Source organism: Tribolium castaneum, chromosome 1 (assembly GCF_031307605.1).
Source record: "Tribolium castaneum strain GA2 chromosome 1, icTriCast1.1, whole genome shotgun sequence".
Lineage (NCBI taxonomy): Eukaryota > Metazoa > Arthropoda > Insecta > Coleoptera > Tenebrionidae > Tribolium > Tribolium castaneum.
This window is the reverse complement of record NC_087394.1, coordinates 28,145,356-28,161,232: the sequence shown is the minus strand read 5'-3', so window position 1 is coordinate 28,161,232 and position 15,877 is coordinate 28,145,356. Positions and strand designations below refer to the sequence as shown.

Here is a 15,877-nt window from a genome sequence, read left to right as displayed (position 1 = left end):
AAAATACAATTTGCAGCTTGTAATATGACCTCCATAACAGCCAGCCAACTAGACATTGAACGATATTGGAAACTAGTTGTGAAGTGATTTTAAAACTTATTTCATTTAAGGGCTAAGAGCCTTATTGCTCGTCAACTTGGACGAAATTCACTACTTTCCTGATTAATGTAACTGTTGACTTGTGTTTCATTCTAAACGAGAACGACAGAACATATAATGTTGGCTCACAAAAACACCAACCTTGTTGTTTTCTAAAAAACAATCAAATAAATGACAATATCTACTTACATAAATAAAGATTTGAGTGAAATTACAAAGTGTAGAATTATTTGCTCCTATACCAACAGAGAAGATCTTACTAACTAATATTAGACTAAGGGTCGGTTTATGCGACAAAATTTTTAATTTAAAATTTTGTCACCAGCATAAAAGAATTTCGATTAACGAAAAAATTTAGTAAACAACTCATTTGATATTGGGCGTCTAATAATCTTAACTATTAACTCAGCTTAATGGGTGAATAATAATCTCAACTGTAAACAGTATCGATTATTCGTTTTCTCCCAAAAGAAAAGTACGTCATGAAATTTTATTTAGTTAGAAAAGACATCAAGCGGGAAATTCGTTTTAAATTTTAAACCAGAAACATCAATACCAAAATTTAAAAATCTGGATGACAAAAATATTACATAAATCAAATACAGTTACTTTTATAAGTGTTATTTAGATCTAACAAAAACTTTATTTTTTTTAGCGATTACTACTAGTGGTCGTTAGGTCAGGTCTGAGGCTGTAGATGCGACCTGAAAACTCTGACACTTGGGTGATGGCATTACCACAACACCCATATTTATATTTATTTTTTTTAGTTTTTCATAACATCACGTTTTAGTTTTTCTAATTAACTGTATACGTAGTGAATTAATATTTTCGTTATTATAGTTTTTCAAAAAAGGAAAAAAAAAGCAAAATAATAAAGATAAAGTCAAATTAACAATTTTTTAAATTATTTTTTCAATTTCTTTATAGATGTCAGAAAGATAGAAAAGTATACTATTAAAAACAGTAAACAAAAATGTGGTTACTTAAAAAAGAGATCATTACTCAAAAACCTATGACGTTACAAATGTTACAGTGGTGTCAAATTGTAGTATTTTTAAAATAAAATCGACGTGTTTGAGGATTTTTTTGAAAAATGGTTCACAACGGAAATGAGAATTTGAGCCTTACTTTACACTCAGCTTGTATATTTTGTTCATTTTTTGTATAGCAGATTAAACTATCTTGTTATTAACTCTTTTGAGTAAATAAACGCTATTAAATTTATTTTATCCAATTAAGTGTACAAATTTTAATATATTAATCTAAAGGACTAATGAAACAAACATAACTTTTTTTCTTACAGTTAAAGTTTTTTTATTATACACTACCACCACTAATGATTTCGTCACTCTTGAACTGAATCTTTTCACTCGTAGATGACAAACAATCTCTCTATTGTCTTGTATACAGTGTGGAATTTTTAACTGGAATAAAATTCATAATTTGGATTTAGGCAATTTTTGTAAAAATTCCTGAAACAGATCGCTTTTTGTTTTTTTTGCCCAACATTTGGTAGCTATGGTTTTCGTTTATCTGCTGTCAAAACTACACAGCCACCTAAAACTTTTTTTTTCAAATGTAATGGTATGTCGTGTGACACCTCATGTAAAAGAGCACTTTGAAAGCACTACAACGCACTACTTATTTTCTAAATATTGTCAATGCCCAAGTGATAAAAGAAATAAAGCAATGTGGAATTATTGACTAAAATAAAATTTGTAACTTGGATATAAGCGATTTTTGTAAAAAATCTTGAAACAGGTCGATTTTTTATTTTTGTTGCATGCAGTTTTTGTTTATCGGTTTTCAAAAATGCCAAGCCAGCTCTAACTTTTTTTTTCAAATGTATGTCAAGTGTCACCTCATGTGAAAGAGCACTTTGCAAGAAATACAACGCACTCTTTGTTTTCTGAATATTTTCAAAGCCTACACGATAAAAAAATTACAACCAATTTTTACATTTCAATTTACATTGAAATTAGGCAAATCACACTAGAAATGTTGCAAAATGTTAGAAATTCATGCTACTATCGTTATGTTATTTTCCAGGAGAGGAACGGTGATTTGTTGAACAACTCTTGCATTAAATAATGTTTAAATAAAATTGGGTTTAATTTCTTTATCACGTAGGCTTTAAAAAAATTAAAAAAACAAATAGTGCGTTGTTATGCTTGCAAAAAGGACTTTCATACGAGGTACTACTTGACATATTACATTTGAAAAAAAAGTTATAGGTGGCTATGCATTTCTGACAACAGATAAACAAAATCAATATGCACCAAATAGTGGGCAAGGAAAAACAAAAATTGAACTGATTCGGGAATTTTCACTAAAATCGCCTAAATCAAAGTTATGAACTTTATTCCAGTTAAAAATTCCAGGCTGTATACATAGTATGTAATCATTATTTTGATACTTTATTTTATAAATGACTAGAGAACTAGCCACAGTGTGTCTAAAATAGTGCAGGAAGCGGCAAAATGAAAAGATTTTGCGGTAAAATATTGCATTAATTTCGGAGAGCTTTCGCAAAAACAGAGCGTCTGTATTACATTCTTGTACTAAGATTTCCAATTAACTCAGAGGTCCTGGAGCTGTCCCTTGGAGATTTCATTGTTATTGATAATGATCCCGAATGTAAAACCCTGCTTAAGGGGTCAGTTTAGTGAAATGGGTCCTTTAATGGGTATCTCGGACTGGACCATGGACCCTTCAAGATTAAATCTCGCATTAAATTAAAAATCATTTGTGCGATTATGCGTCGAATCGGCAACATATTAGTACTAAAATTTAATCTGTACACCAAGTCCGTGATTTATAACAAAGGCATATGAACGTATGCGACCCCAAAATCACTATTTATTATCGAATAATGTGTTTATAATTCTCTATCAAATCCTATTAACCATTGACAGATAACTGATATTGCATACATCCGAGTTGAAATGATTGGTAGTTGAACTACTTTACGACGTAAATGAATGCAACGTTCTGAACGTGACAGCCATGCATATTGTGCTGTAATGGCATTTCGGGCAAAAATGGGAAAAGGCGTAATTAATAGATAGCGGCGTTGTTTTTTATTGTTGCAAGTTTTAAGCCCGAAGGAAAACCGAATTGTGATTTATCCCATCCGGAAAATTCCCTCAGTATCGAATAATGTTAATCCGCACAAGAAACGTGTGATGCTGGTCACGTTAGGGGAAAGTTTATTGATGCTAAAGGGGGCACTCGACACTTGGTATAAGATGTTATGCTATTGAGAAACCGCACAAAAGACTCGTTCAACGATGACACGTGCCACTAAACCAGACGCGATAAAAATTACACGAACGTCTTTTTCGATAATGTGAAAACAGAGCTGTCGGAGCTTTATTAAGCAGATAGAATTACCTCGGTTTTGACGAAGGTTGAAATGTTGATAAGATGTTTTCGAGCACGTTGCAGCGAAGACAAGGCACGCAAAGCACACATTTTCCCATTTTTTGATCCATCGAAAAATTCGAACACGAGAGAGGAAAATTACAATTTACAACTATTGATCACAAATGCGTCGCCAGTTCGACGTAATTATAGTGGCTGGGGGCGAAAAAATCTTTAGTTCCGTTTTAATTCAGTGGCTTCTCCACGTGATGCAGTCGTAAAAAAGCACTTGGTTAATTTATGGCTGGAGTTGAAGTTTGCAACTAATTAAAACCTGTTTGCGAGCAAAGTTTAAAATGTTAGGTAGGTAAGTAAATAAATTTGGCGAGATGTCAATGAAATTTATCTCGAAGTTGCAGTATACAGCCTTAGGTAACACAATTTAGATATAAGATACATGTATTAATTACGGAGGTAACTTTCTAGCTGAAATTCTTCTGCACGTTTCAGCTCAATTTCATGATTAACTGAAACAGAACTAATGCAATTAAACGTTTCCGAAGGTGTATTCACGATTCGTCCTTCGGAACAAAGTTCCAGCGCACGACGTGGAAATATTTTCCCTTATTTGATATCCAATAATTAAGCCCCTTCATTTATTAGTCCGTAAACCTCATTAAATAGCGCAACGTGCCACATTTTTGTTTAAAATATCGCAAAGGTCACGCACTTCAGACGCAATTGGGTCAAAGTGGGGAAATCTTTGTCGAGTCCTTGGTCCTTGTAATTGCAGCTGCAGGTCGAATGGGGATTGATCACAGCTTGCGAGGACACAAAGGATACTCGGGGATAATTGCCGGGGTTCTATTTTCTCCGACTATATGCATTGCTTGTAGTACAAATCGCTTGCAAATGTTGCCTTATCGATTTTCACTTGGACGGACCGAAGAAACGACTTCATATTTCTCCCTTGTGAACAAAATCCATAAACATATTTATCTTGCAGCAAAAACCATAAATGGAGGCGGACGCCGAAGAAACAGAAAACATACATGAGCGATTATGCTCATCTCAAATAGCGACAGCTAGGTTGAAAACGCAATATTTCGCAATCTGAACCATTAAAAGGCGGTTTGAAACGGGAATGATCGAGCTTTTTTACATACAAAACAAACCTGTTGACCCCTAAATTCAAAATTTCTTAAAATATACCAATGAAAAAGTAAATACCTCTATGTAACCTTATATAGATGACTTACTTACCTGTGTTCCGTTTAATAAACAAGACCTTATATTTAATATAATATTTAATACTTATTATCATTATCTAATTCTAAAAACAATTAAATTTGAAAATAACGAAGTAATTCCATATCTTCATGTTAAAGTTATTAGAACTCCTAAAAATAAAATTAAAACTAATTGGCACATTAAACCAACATCTTCCTTAAGTATTTAAAATTTTTATTTAATCATTTAATTTTCTTCAGCAAAAGATAAGTCTTATAAAATTTCTTAAAATTAAAGTTAATAAGTTAAGTGGCCCAAAATTTCTTCGCGAAAATTTCAGCTACAAAAATATTGCAAGAATTAATATTATCCACTTAATTTTGTCAACAAAATGTTATATTATAATGATTAACGTTGACCTACCCAACTTGTTAAATAGTAATAATTCTGATTCCACAATTTCTTCAAATTCAAATTCACTGTCTTTTAAATATTATACATAAGTTAACTGATATTCATAAATTGAAAAATTGTTTAATTCATGACAAAAATTAGTCTTCTACATGTAACAAAAAAACTTTGAAGAAAACTTTAAAATCCAAATCTTTAGCAAATGAAAAGCAAAAACGTCTAAATTAGAAAAAAGGAGCGTAGGTTATGAATTTGTGGTATAATGTGTGATCAAATTGTATGGGACTAAACAAAAATCAAAGAATTGGATAAAAAACTAACAATATATGACTGTAGATCTCTCTACTCTCTCTACACCTACAATCATTATAACTTACAATGTAAAAGAAATCTAATAGCCTTAGCTAATCTTGTTAAAGAAACAAAACACGAATTTACAAAATTTACAAAGAACATTACAAAAAAGACATTTGTGAAAGTATTCATATCAAAAAAAATATTGCTGTTGATTCCAAATCAAATAGTGATAAATAAAGTTCGGACTTTTTAGCTCAAAAAAGACGAAAATAAGCTTTAAAATAAGCTTAACATTTTAGCAAAATATGCATAAAAATGCACAAAAAATGAAAACATGCTAAGAAATATGCTCAAATTTTGTTTACAAAAACATCAGTGCCATTCAAAAAAATCAAATGTTTAACAAAAACAAAACTTTACAAAGAAACTTATTAGTACATCATCAAGTTCTTTAAAAATATAAACATTTTTCAAAACTGTTTTTTTTTTGAAATTCCATTTAGTTTTGCAAGTTATTAAAGAAAAATTATGGCAACCTACTATGGAAATTTTTTGGTAAAAGATTATGCTCTAAAAAGTTTTCAAATTCAATAATATTTTTTCTAAACTAGTGTTTTTTTTAATTGAATTGAACTATAAAATTAATAAACTAGGCGGAAGTGGTTGTATTCAGGGAGTAGTTCAGGTTGTCAAAATGTCCCCAAAATGACAAAAATCGAAAGAATAATTTTTTTTGTAACTATTAATAATGAAACTAAAACACTTCATAACTTAAAAATGATCAAAATTAGCATAAAACTACAAAAATTAGCCAATCAGCATTAAAAAAGTTGCTTTATTTAAAACAGAAATTTTAATTTGCCTATATCAACAAAAAAGTACGCTGCTTATTAAAATAACAAAGTAGCAAGATGCTAGGAATCCGAACCCTATTTATAAACGTAGTGAAATTTATAAATTCCTTATTATGAAAAAATGATAACATTAAATAAGTATGGTCATCATATTTTTAACATGTTTTGTGTTGTTCTTTAATAGTTTCGTGATTAGGATATTAATTATAATCTTTTTAACTTTAATCACATCTATTTGTAACGTCAATGTTTTGTTTTTTTTATTAATAATTGCAGGTAAAGCATCAATTTGTATTATTGTAAGCACTATTTTGAAATTTTTTGTTAAAAATGTAGGGTTCAAATTCTTGGAATTTTATTACAAAATTAATTAAAATAATAGTTGTTTCAGAAATTTAGATTAATGTTTTTTCAATTTTTCATTTACACTCATCCCAATTTTTTTTTTGAATTAAGGACTTTTCAGTTATTATTTTTACTTTTTTACTTTTCAATTAATGTACAATTCATTCTGATTAATCGCATCTTTTAATGTTCACTTCTATGAATTTCAACAAGTAAAAAGGTTAGTAATTAATTGTGGGAATAATGTATACTTTTATATGTATTTTTTAGCCTGATGATGTTTATTATATAAACGAAACGTTGCAACTCGTCTTTTTATTTAAAATCTTTCAAAGAAGTTGCTCCTCTCGTCTTTAACTTTTATTAAAATCAATCAGTCAAGAACGTCAAAAAGTTTTCACAAAAAAAATCTTTAGAAATTGTGTTTGTTTCTTTTGTCAATTAACGAAGCCATATGTTTTTAATTTTTTATTTAGTGGGAAGTATGTTTGAAAATCAAAAAGTATAGAGTGTGGCAACATGTCCCAGTTTTATCAATTTTTTAAACAACCAGCCCAATAATTATTAAATTAATTCAAATCTGATTTATTTCTGGGGAGTTTTTCTCCGACAAATAGCGCGTTGGGCAATTTAGGCGGACATAAACCAGGCCGGCGAATAACTCGGCACATAATAACCGTCCCAGACAAAAAATAAACAGCGATCGTATACACTCCTTTGAAAAAGGGCCGTTCATAAGCTTGAGCTATGTTTTTAATATCGCGCGTGTTGCGAGGGCGCAATTCCGGCGTTCCGTTCGCCTTAATCGAACTTTTTCAATCGGAATCACTTAAGTCCGCATGATGAATCTGGGGCTTGCGGATCGTCGTAAGTCAGAAAGGGATCGGCCGAATGTGCAGATGTACCTGGCAGAGGATGCTAGTTAGTGGTGTTTACTCCGCAGGAGAGTTATAAATCAGGTCGGTTTTTGCCACGGCGGGAGTATCGCGAACTAACCGCTCCCTCGGGCTACGATTAGTCCGATAAGCTGATCCACTCTCAGGCCAGTAAAACCAACAGAGACAGACATTGTTCGGTCGAACACATTTTCCCGACAGAGGATTTTCCTGCCAATTAAATGTTCAAACAAGAGTTTTGTTCTGGCTTTTTTCCGGGGATTTGGAGCCACACCGGTGCGATTAAATGCACTAATTACTGATACATATTCTTAGATAAGGTTTACGGTGGACGCTCTCTGTTGGTTTATCGGTTGAATTGCTTTTAATTGCAAAGTTAAATTGAAAAAGCAGACACGGCTTCCAACAGAAAAATATGGGCACGCAGATTACGATCTTCCGGGACAAAAGCGGACAGGAAATGCATCCTCTATGCCAAAACGATCACTTTTAAAAAGCGCTTACGATTTAATTAAACATTTTAAATGTTAATGCACCGGTGTGTTACACTGAGAGAAATTAATAAAATCCATTGTCTTTAAATAGAGAAGTTCCATTCTTGTCATTAAAACAATCCTATTAAAACTGTACTTGTTTACCAATTTTTTTTTATTTTAGGGTTGCAGTTTTTTAGATACATTATACCATTTTTTTCAGTAAGATAAAGCTGTGAGTTCTACTCATAAGTGAGTAAATTTGGGGAAAATTGAAGAAAACAGTGAGACTGTTTATTTCATAACTGTAGTTACAGGCGGATATTTACTTAAATTTCTTGGATTTTTTTAGAAAGCTCCTGTAAGATAAAACGTAGTATATCACATGTGATCAAAATGCCATTATAAAGCTCATGACAAGTGTTCAAAATTCTCACTCGCGTATATTGATGCATTTCTATCACTTATAATATAATAATATAATATTATTATAATATAATAATATACTAGTAACAATTATAATATACTATTCTTTAGAAAGAGATATTTTATATTGTTTTTGTTTTCTGCTAACTAAAATATACACGGTGTCTCGCGAGATAGTGCACTAGTACAAGTAGTACTGACTGATAGTACCAAAAAAAAGAAGCATCCTGTAACATTTTTGATGTTCAAAAATGATCAAATTCTGATACTTTGTAACGAATTAATAAATATTAAAAAACTTGACGTACTATTTTTTTTTTTCGACTTCAGTACTGACTAAGGATTAATTATTGGTCTCAATGGTCTCATTTATTGGTAAAAAATGTTGTAAACTAGTGAACTGACGCAATTTTTTTAAACATTGACATGGTTGTTGGAAATTTCGTCTTGGTTGGAAATAAATAATCCGTTTCATTTCGTGCACGAGTACGTGGCATGCGGAATGCAAGCATAAATTTCGTTTCAGAAATTACATGAAATAATCTACAAAATCTTGGCAAAAGGGAGCTCCGGAGCACATGCACTGGTGAGTTTTGCACAGGTCTTGCATATTCATAACCATTGCAGTCCTGCAAGATGGTCCAAAACAGCGATTTTACATACTTTGCAGCGATAAAACCGAGTTGTGTATTGCAGTGTGAATTTTTCTTAACGCCGCCAGTTGCAGCGGATATAGAAAAATTAAATTGACCGGAAATGTTGTGAGACGGCTGCGGACCTCGTAAAAAAATAATAAACGGCGATAATAGCGGATAAGTAACTCGCGACGGTTCTTGCATAAAAGAGGACGTATCAAAGGGCGGTTTGCATTTTTGATCGCGATTTGCGAGCTTGTCGACCGGCTATTTACTCACCGCGTGAATAATTCGCAAGCTTTCATAGAAAATGTAATATTTTATTGAGGGGACGATTAATATTCATGCGGATTGACAAGGCGGGAAGACAATCGGTAATGTTCAGGTAAGCTGATTCACTGCCGGATGAATTTTTCATGCGGCTATTACGAAAACTTTGTCGATTTTATTGAAATAAATAGCCTCTGCTGCTTTCGACTTTTGAGAAACATTCACCTCCAAATCCGCCTTTTATCTGACTACAGCCAAAAGTTTTGTATTTTTATTTTTTTTTTCTGAAAAAATTCGGGCTAGAGGCTGCAATTCTTTATTTATTTTTAGTTTAGTTGCTCGTAGAATTTGGTGAAATAGCTAGCTAATAGTAACAGTAATGTTAAATTTGCAAAAATTATTTTTGAAAAAAGGATTAGAAACTGAAACAGATGTCGATATTTTGTCGACGTTGAAAAGACATTTTCTTTGTAATGTTTAGGGACCGAGTTTTAGGAAACTTTCCTAACACGCAATTTTAAGAGCTTTTCTTAAAACTCGAAATAAATTTGTTTTGTTAAAAATCTAGTCAGCTGGAATCAGTGTTATTAGTTGCATATTTTAAGAAATTCAAAAATAACCCACTATTGACTCACCCTGTATTTAGTTTAAACTCATTACATTGAATTTTTCAATTTCATAGTTATTTTATTTTCTTTTATTTATTTATTCATTTATCCAAATTTCTTGTTCTTGTTCGTTTTTATAGTTATTTTATTTTCTTTTATTTATTTGTTCATTTATCTAAAGTTCTTGTGTTTCTCAGGCTTTTAGTATTTCAGCTTTTTAGTTCCTTAATTTTCCTTTATTTTATAGTATTCATTTCCTCAATTTTTCAATTTTTTGTGATTTTACTATCTTATCTTATTTGTTCTTACTTTGCAGTTTCATAGTTATTATCATTCTACTGGATTTTAAGTTATTTTTGTGTATTTTAGTTTTTAAGTTGTTTTAATCTCTTTGTGTACTGGTTTTTATTCTGAATCTATGTTTTAATTTATTCGTGTTTCTCTTTTTCAGTTCTATAGTTTTTTCAGTTTTTCAGTCGCTGTGTTCTTTAGAATTTCAGTCTCATTATTTTATTGTTTTTTAGTTCCTCAGCGTTAAAGTTCTTTTGTCATCTTTTGGACTTTTAATTTTTTTTTAAATATATAAACTCTCGTATTTTTTTTTAATTTTAAACTATTTTTGTATTTAAAAATAATTTTGTATCAGTTTTACAATGTTTTACAATGAAGTAGTGTTCGCCAATTATTAATTTTGGTTTTAAAAATGGTATTTATTTTATTTATTATAATTGTAATTAACAATTTTTCCAAAACGACATTGTAGATTTTAGTTAGTTGTGTGAAAGTCCTACTTTTCTACGATTCTTAATTATTTGTGAAATAAAATAAAAAAAGTGTGTTTAAGTCAAAAATATAAAATTATTTCAAAAATTAATGTCCATGCCTTTTGACAAGACGGTAATGTTCAGGTAAACTGATTTACTGCGACATGAATTTGTCTTTCGTTTTTTACAAAAATTTTATTGAAATAAATAGCCTGATTTCTCTATTCGTTGTATTTTTTTTATTTTCATTTTTACCAGCTTTCAACAAAAAAAATTTGATTCTGAAAAATGAGCGGCTTACATACACAATCTTAATACATGTTTATTTAAAAAAATCCGGCAAGATGCTGCAATTTTTTCATTTTTAGTTTAGTTAGCTTCAATTTTTTATCATCGTCCTTCGTAAAATTTGTTGAAATAGCTAGGTAATAGTAAGAGAAGAGTTTCACAACGTAGGTGAATAAATTAAGGGTAAATTACATTACAATACAATGTTAAATTTCCAAAATTTAATTTTGAAAAAATGTCGATATTTTGTCGACGTTGAAAGAACATTTTCTTTGTTAAGTTTGACAATAGAAGCCAAAAGAATTCTCTAAGGAAATCTGAAAGAGCATGTAATAGTGATTTAGCGAATTATTTACTCATAATTTATGAATGCCTTTGCATTTTTTTATTACCAAAGTTGTGCTTCGCCTTAACCTGTACCTAGTTAAAACAAATTAAGTGTAATGAGCAGTAATGAATTTGCCATAAAATACCGAATAATGACTCTATTACAATGCATAGGAGACCGCGGCAGCGCTCATTTTTTGCCTCATTATTTTTTTATTTTTACGACTTGCCCTCATAAATATTCATGTGTGGTGTGTAGGCACGATTTTATGGCTTCTCAACAGTCTTGAGCCGAGTAACAAATGTTTAAGATCCCAGAATATGAATTTGCTAATTCGTGATTGCAATCAGCTCGAAACTAATTCAGCAAACTGCTTATTCTGCGAGTTTTATTCACACTGGATACCACGTATTCATTAAACGGGTGCACAAGCAAATCCCTGTAATAGAATGCACCCGAGGATCCACAAAATTGATAAATAAATTTGCTTGGGGATTTTTAATTTATTTTTAGCGAAATTTATCAAAGTAAGAGATGCACTTTGTAGCTGAAGTCAAACAAGTCAGCTCCGGGAAAGTTAAGCGCTGCTGATGAGATTCCGGGATGATGTCGTCATGTTCTTAGGCGAGTTAGCAACTGCAGCGGCAATTAGCAGCGAGATCGGTTCTTAACGTGTCGTATTTTGAGATCATGTATTTTGGGCGACTTTTGGGGTCATATTGAGTCATTCATATTTGATAAAAGAGGGGCTTTTATCGTTGCAATAAGTATATTAGGATGTGATTGGTCGCTAAAAGCAGGCTTTCCCAAAAGGATGTAGCCTTTTTAACTTAACGTACAACTCGCAGAGTTACAACACGGGCCATTTTGGGAATACTTTTCGCTATTGAGCATTGATCGTGAGATATACTTAACGAATTCCCGCAGCACGTGTAAGAGCGCCACCATCTGTTGACAATGCGCCTACTTCCGAAATTTTTCTCTTTCAATATTTGATTGCTTCCCCGTGTGTTGTGGAAATGTCAAGGGGATCAAAGCGGCTGCACATAATGCTAATATTCTGTTTAGAAAAGATTAATTATGCCAACAATATCTCCCCAGGTCGATCATTAATCAAGTAATAATTATAGTCCGGGACATTTCTATATGAGATACGTCATACCGCATACCTTGACGCGAGACTATATAGAGCACAAAAACTAGATAAGAGCTCAAATTTAGGGAACTTGGCTGTTTGATGTGTTTGACAGATGACAAATGTAAACAATAATAAAAATTTAAATATTTCTTTATTGTAGTAAAGTACAGCAAAATGTACCAACTAGAACACTTAAAAACAAATGGAGAAACTTTCAAATGCTTTGAAGTACCGTTGCTGGAGTACTGTTGAGGTTATGTTTGACCTTGGTATGACTGTCAGGTTTAAAGTTGAAATTTGCATTAAAAAGGCCATAAAAGCCTCGAAGTGCCTTTTAGGGTAGTCATCGTCATGTTCCAATTGCATGCCCCCTCTCTGCCACATCAGTAAAATTTGCCACAAAAGTTTAAAAAAACGACTTTAAACAACAAAAAAGGCCCTATTTTCATTAACAATGAGACATATCTCGCTGCATGCGGCACGACATAGGCCTCATAGACCAATCTCATTGTGAATGGTTTTCGCTGAGATCACTTTGAGAGGGTTTCACTGAGACTGACGTTGGCGGAAGGCTGAAACCTGCGTCGCGACAAGTCTTTGCACCAACATTCGAAAACGCTGTCAATGGCTTAAAATGATAAACTGTGTCAGTTTTTTTGTGTCTTTGAGGATTAGTCTTTGAGTCCTGTCGCGCCGCATGTAGCGAAGCAGATCTCATTGTAAATGGGTTCTTTAAGAAACAGTTTCAATGTACACCACAAGACATACACTGAGACGGCCTCATGCCTCATATCATGACTTGTAATTGACAGCATTTTATAAAATGATTTGGAATCATAATGCAGAGATTGTTGCGAGACAGTCAGGCAGGTCTCAAGCCTTCTGCAGAAGTCGCTCTCAGTGAGTCCATGTCTTAGAGATGCAAGACCAATTTAGACCATTTACAGTGAGATTGGTGCCCGAGACCTATGTCATGCAGGAAGCCAAACTTCATCGTGAATGGACCCTTTTCAATGGGGGTGTGCTTTTTGAATAAATATGAAATGGCCTTTTTGAAAAAAGCAGTTGTCTCTCTTTTATTCATCTATTCAACACGTTTGTATTCGATGCACTTACACCAATTTCATTATCAGTGTCTTGATTATCAGGCAAGGGCAAAGTGGAATTGGAGGCAACCCAGAAATAAAAACACTTTAATTTCCTTTATTAGTAAGCTATATTTTTTATAAAAGACGACTACTCGACTACTCTCAGATAGAGACGTACAAAAATGTAAACAAGAGTAAAAGTTGGTTTTTCGCAATATTTCACACTATTCTTCCACACGTCCACAGTAAAATCAGAAAGCGCTTGTTGTTATAAAGCCCTTATTATGTTTTTTGACGATGGCTGTGACGTATTTGTTAAACGTAAGTTTTCAAATACCCCATGCCAGTGCAACGGAGTTATATTAACAATTTTATGGGATTATTTTTAACTTTACACCCATTCTGCTTGAAACAAGAGTCGCTACCAGGAAATAACAACGAAAAAAGTGGACCCAAAAGGCTTCAGCTACAAATTATAAACACTATCTGTGATTTTTTTAATATTTTTTTTAATAATTAATTAATAAATGTCGTGAACTTACTTTGAAGTAAACAGTGAGCTCCATCTATAACTCATAATTACTTGAACCGCAATTCCCATCATCAAAATGTGCAAAACTGCGATAAGTGAGGTTATGCAGGTATGCACTTTGTTTTCCAGTTTTTCACACAAAATATATCACAAATTACGCAAATCATACAACCAGCGACAGTCAGTACTGTCAGTACGTCACAGCAGCTTTCTCCAGCACAATCACTGACTGCAATTCTGTGTTGTGCCATTCCCGTCTCATCATACAATCTATAATTGTTATATGACAAGTAATGTTTCTACCTTCAAAAATACTTGCGTAAATATTTTATTATCCCGTTAGTACACACTTTTAAAGCAGCCACTGGTTATATAGATTAAAATTATAACATTTCCTTCCTATTTCCTTTGTTATTGTGTTATTGTTTACATCAGTCAGCTGTTTACTGTCATTTTCTAATGCTACCAATTTAAAAAATGTCCCTGTTATTAAAGCTCAAGGACCATAGAATGAGAGAGAGAACATTTTTTGTTCACATAGACGCTGAATATACGTATAAATGTCAGAAAATTCAAATTTTTTATGTCCAAATAGAAATGTCCCGGACTGTAGACGAATTTCACTTCAAATTTAATCCTCAAAAAAGGCGCGAATAACTAGATGATTGCTCGAAAACGTATTTATCATCTTGACAGCACTGCCATTGTTGTCATCTTATATTCCTCCGGCAGGAGCCAGGAAGGATGAAAAGTTTATTTTAGCAAATTGTGATGAAAGTTTTAGTTTAAGACCTGTTTTCTGACATGAAATGGAAAGCACTTTTTGTTTCCTGGAGCGTGTGCACTTTATTAATAATCCGGGAGCGGATGTTGATAAAATTTTCTTCATTAGAATTCACAATCATTTCCTTTAACTGAATAAACAGACGTGTGGCATGAAGTTCCACAATTGTTATAGTTCGTGAAATTGAATGTCTTTCGCAACTAACTTGAGGGCAATACCGTTTGGTAGATTAGATAACCGCACCACTACTGCACTGTTTCATTGGGACAGTTCATTCCAGCATTGTCGTCTTGCTTAATTATTTTTATCCAGCAAAAAGATTAATTGAAACACGACAAAAACTAAATATTTCATTTCGGTGCCCTGATTCACAACCGTGGATTGAATGAATGCAAAAACCAATGGCCCATATAACATTTTAATGATACCTCTGTGATACAGCTTTAATCTTTAATTAATAAATATAATAAACATTACAATAACAAATGTAGCGGTTTATTGCCACTCGCAAAATCGCCTACTGTTTACAAAACTCATATATGCGCAATAACTAATTTAGTGGAATACGAAATGAAATTCAAATTAATTTGCTACTGTTTCGCATCATGTGAAACTGATGATATTTTCTCTAAGTGGCTGTTTATCGATAAATCATAACAATAGAAAACGAGCAGCTCGTAAACGTAAATATGTAGCTGGTCGAAATGTATTGTGGTTCTCTTCACCGTTATCAAGAAACATAAAGCATTATTGCTATTTTCATATTTCCTGCGTGACATTTAACGCTTTCTTTTGATTATTATTATTTCCCAATCAGTACTTCTGTTCCGACAAAAGCTTAAATCGCATTAAATGAGCTTCACTGTTTGTGGTATTTGTAGCTACTAGTTGCTTATTATTTCACTTATTTGTTACAGACAAGCGACAAACTAATATTTCTCTAATCCCTTTCGTTTTTTTTGATTCAATATATTTTCCGACTTCAGCTAAATCACAGTTTAATTAATTGGCGCCGCAGTCAGTAGTCAGTCAGTCAGTAGTACTC

General features: G+C 32.4%; 1 protein-coding gene and 1 long non-coding RNA gene across 6 annotated transcripts in view; both read right to left on the bottom strand.

Annotated features, from left to right (window-relative positions):
- LOC658191 (limbic system-associated membrane protein) overlaps positions 1 to 15,877 on the bottom strand; it is a 239,105-nt gene that overhangs the window by 56,325 nt on the left and 166,903 nt on the right. The gene's annotated exons all lie outside the window — the stretch shown is intronic.
- On the bottom strand, positions 13,294 to 14,657 carry LOC135267886 (uncharacterized). Of its 2 annotated transcripts, none has more exons than XR_010336259.1 (3): positions 14,368 to 14,657; positions 14,059 to 14,318; positions 13,294 to 13,982 (listed from the first exon to the last, which is right to left on the bottom strand). It is a non-coding gene; the product is annotated as an uncharacterized LOC135267886 (long non-coding RNA). The 2 variants fall into 2 exon arrangements; XR_010336265.1 differs by having other exon boundaries at positions 14,399 to 14,657.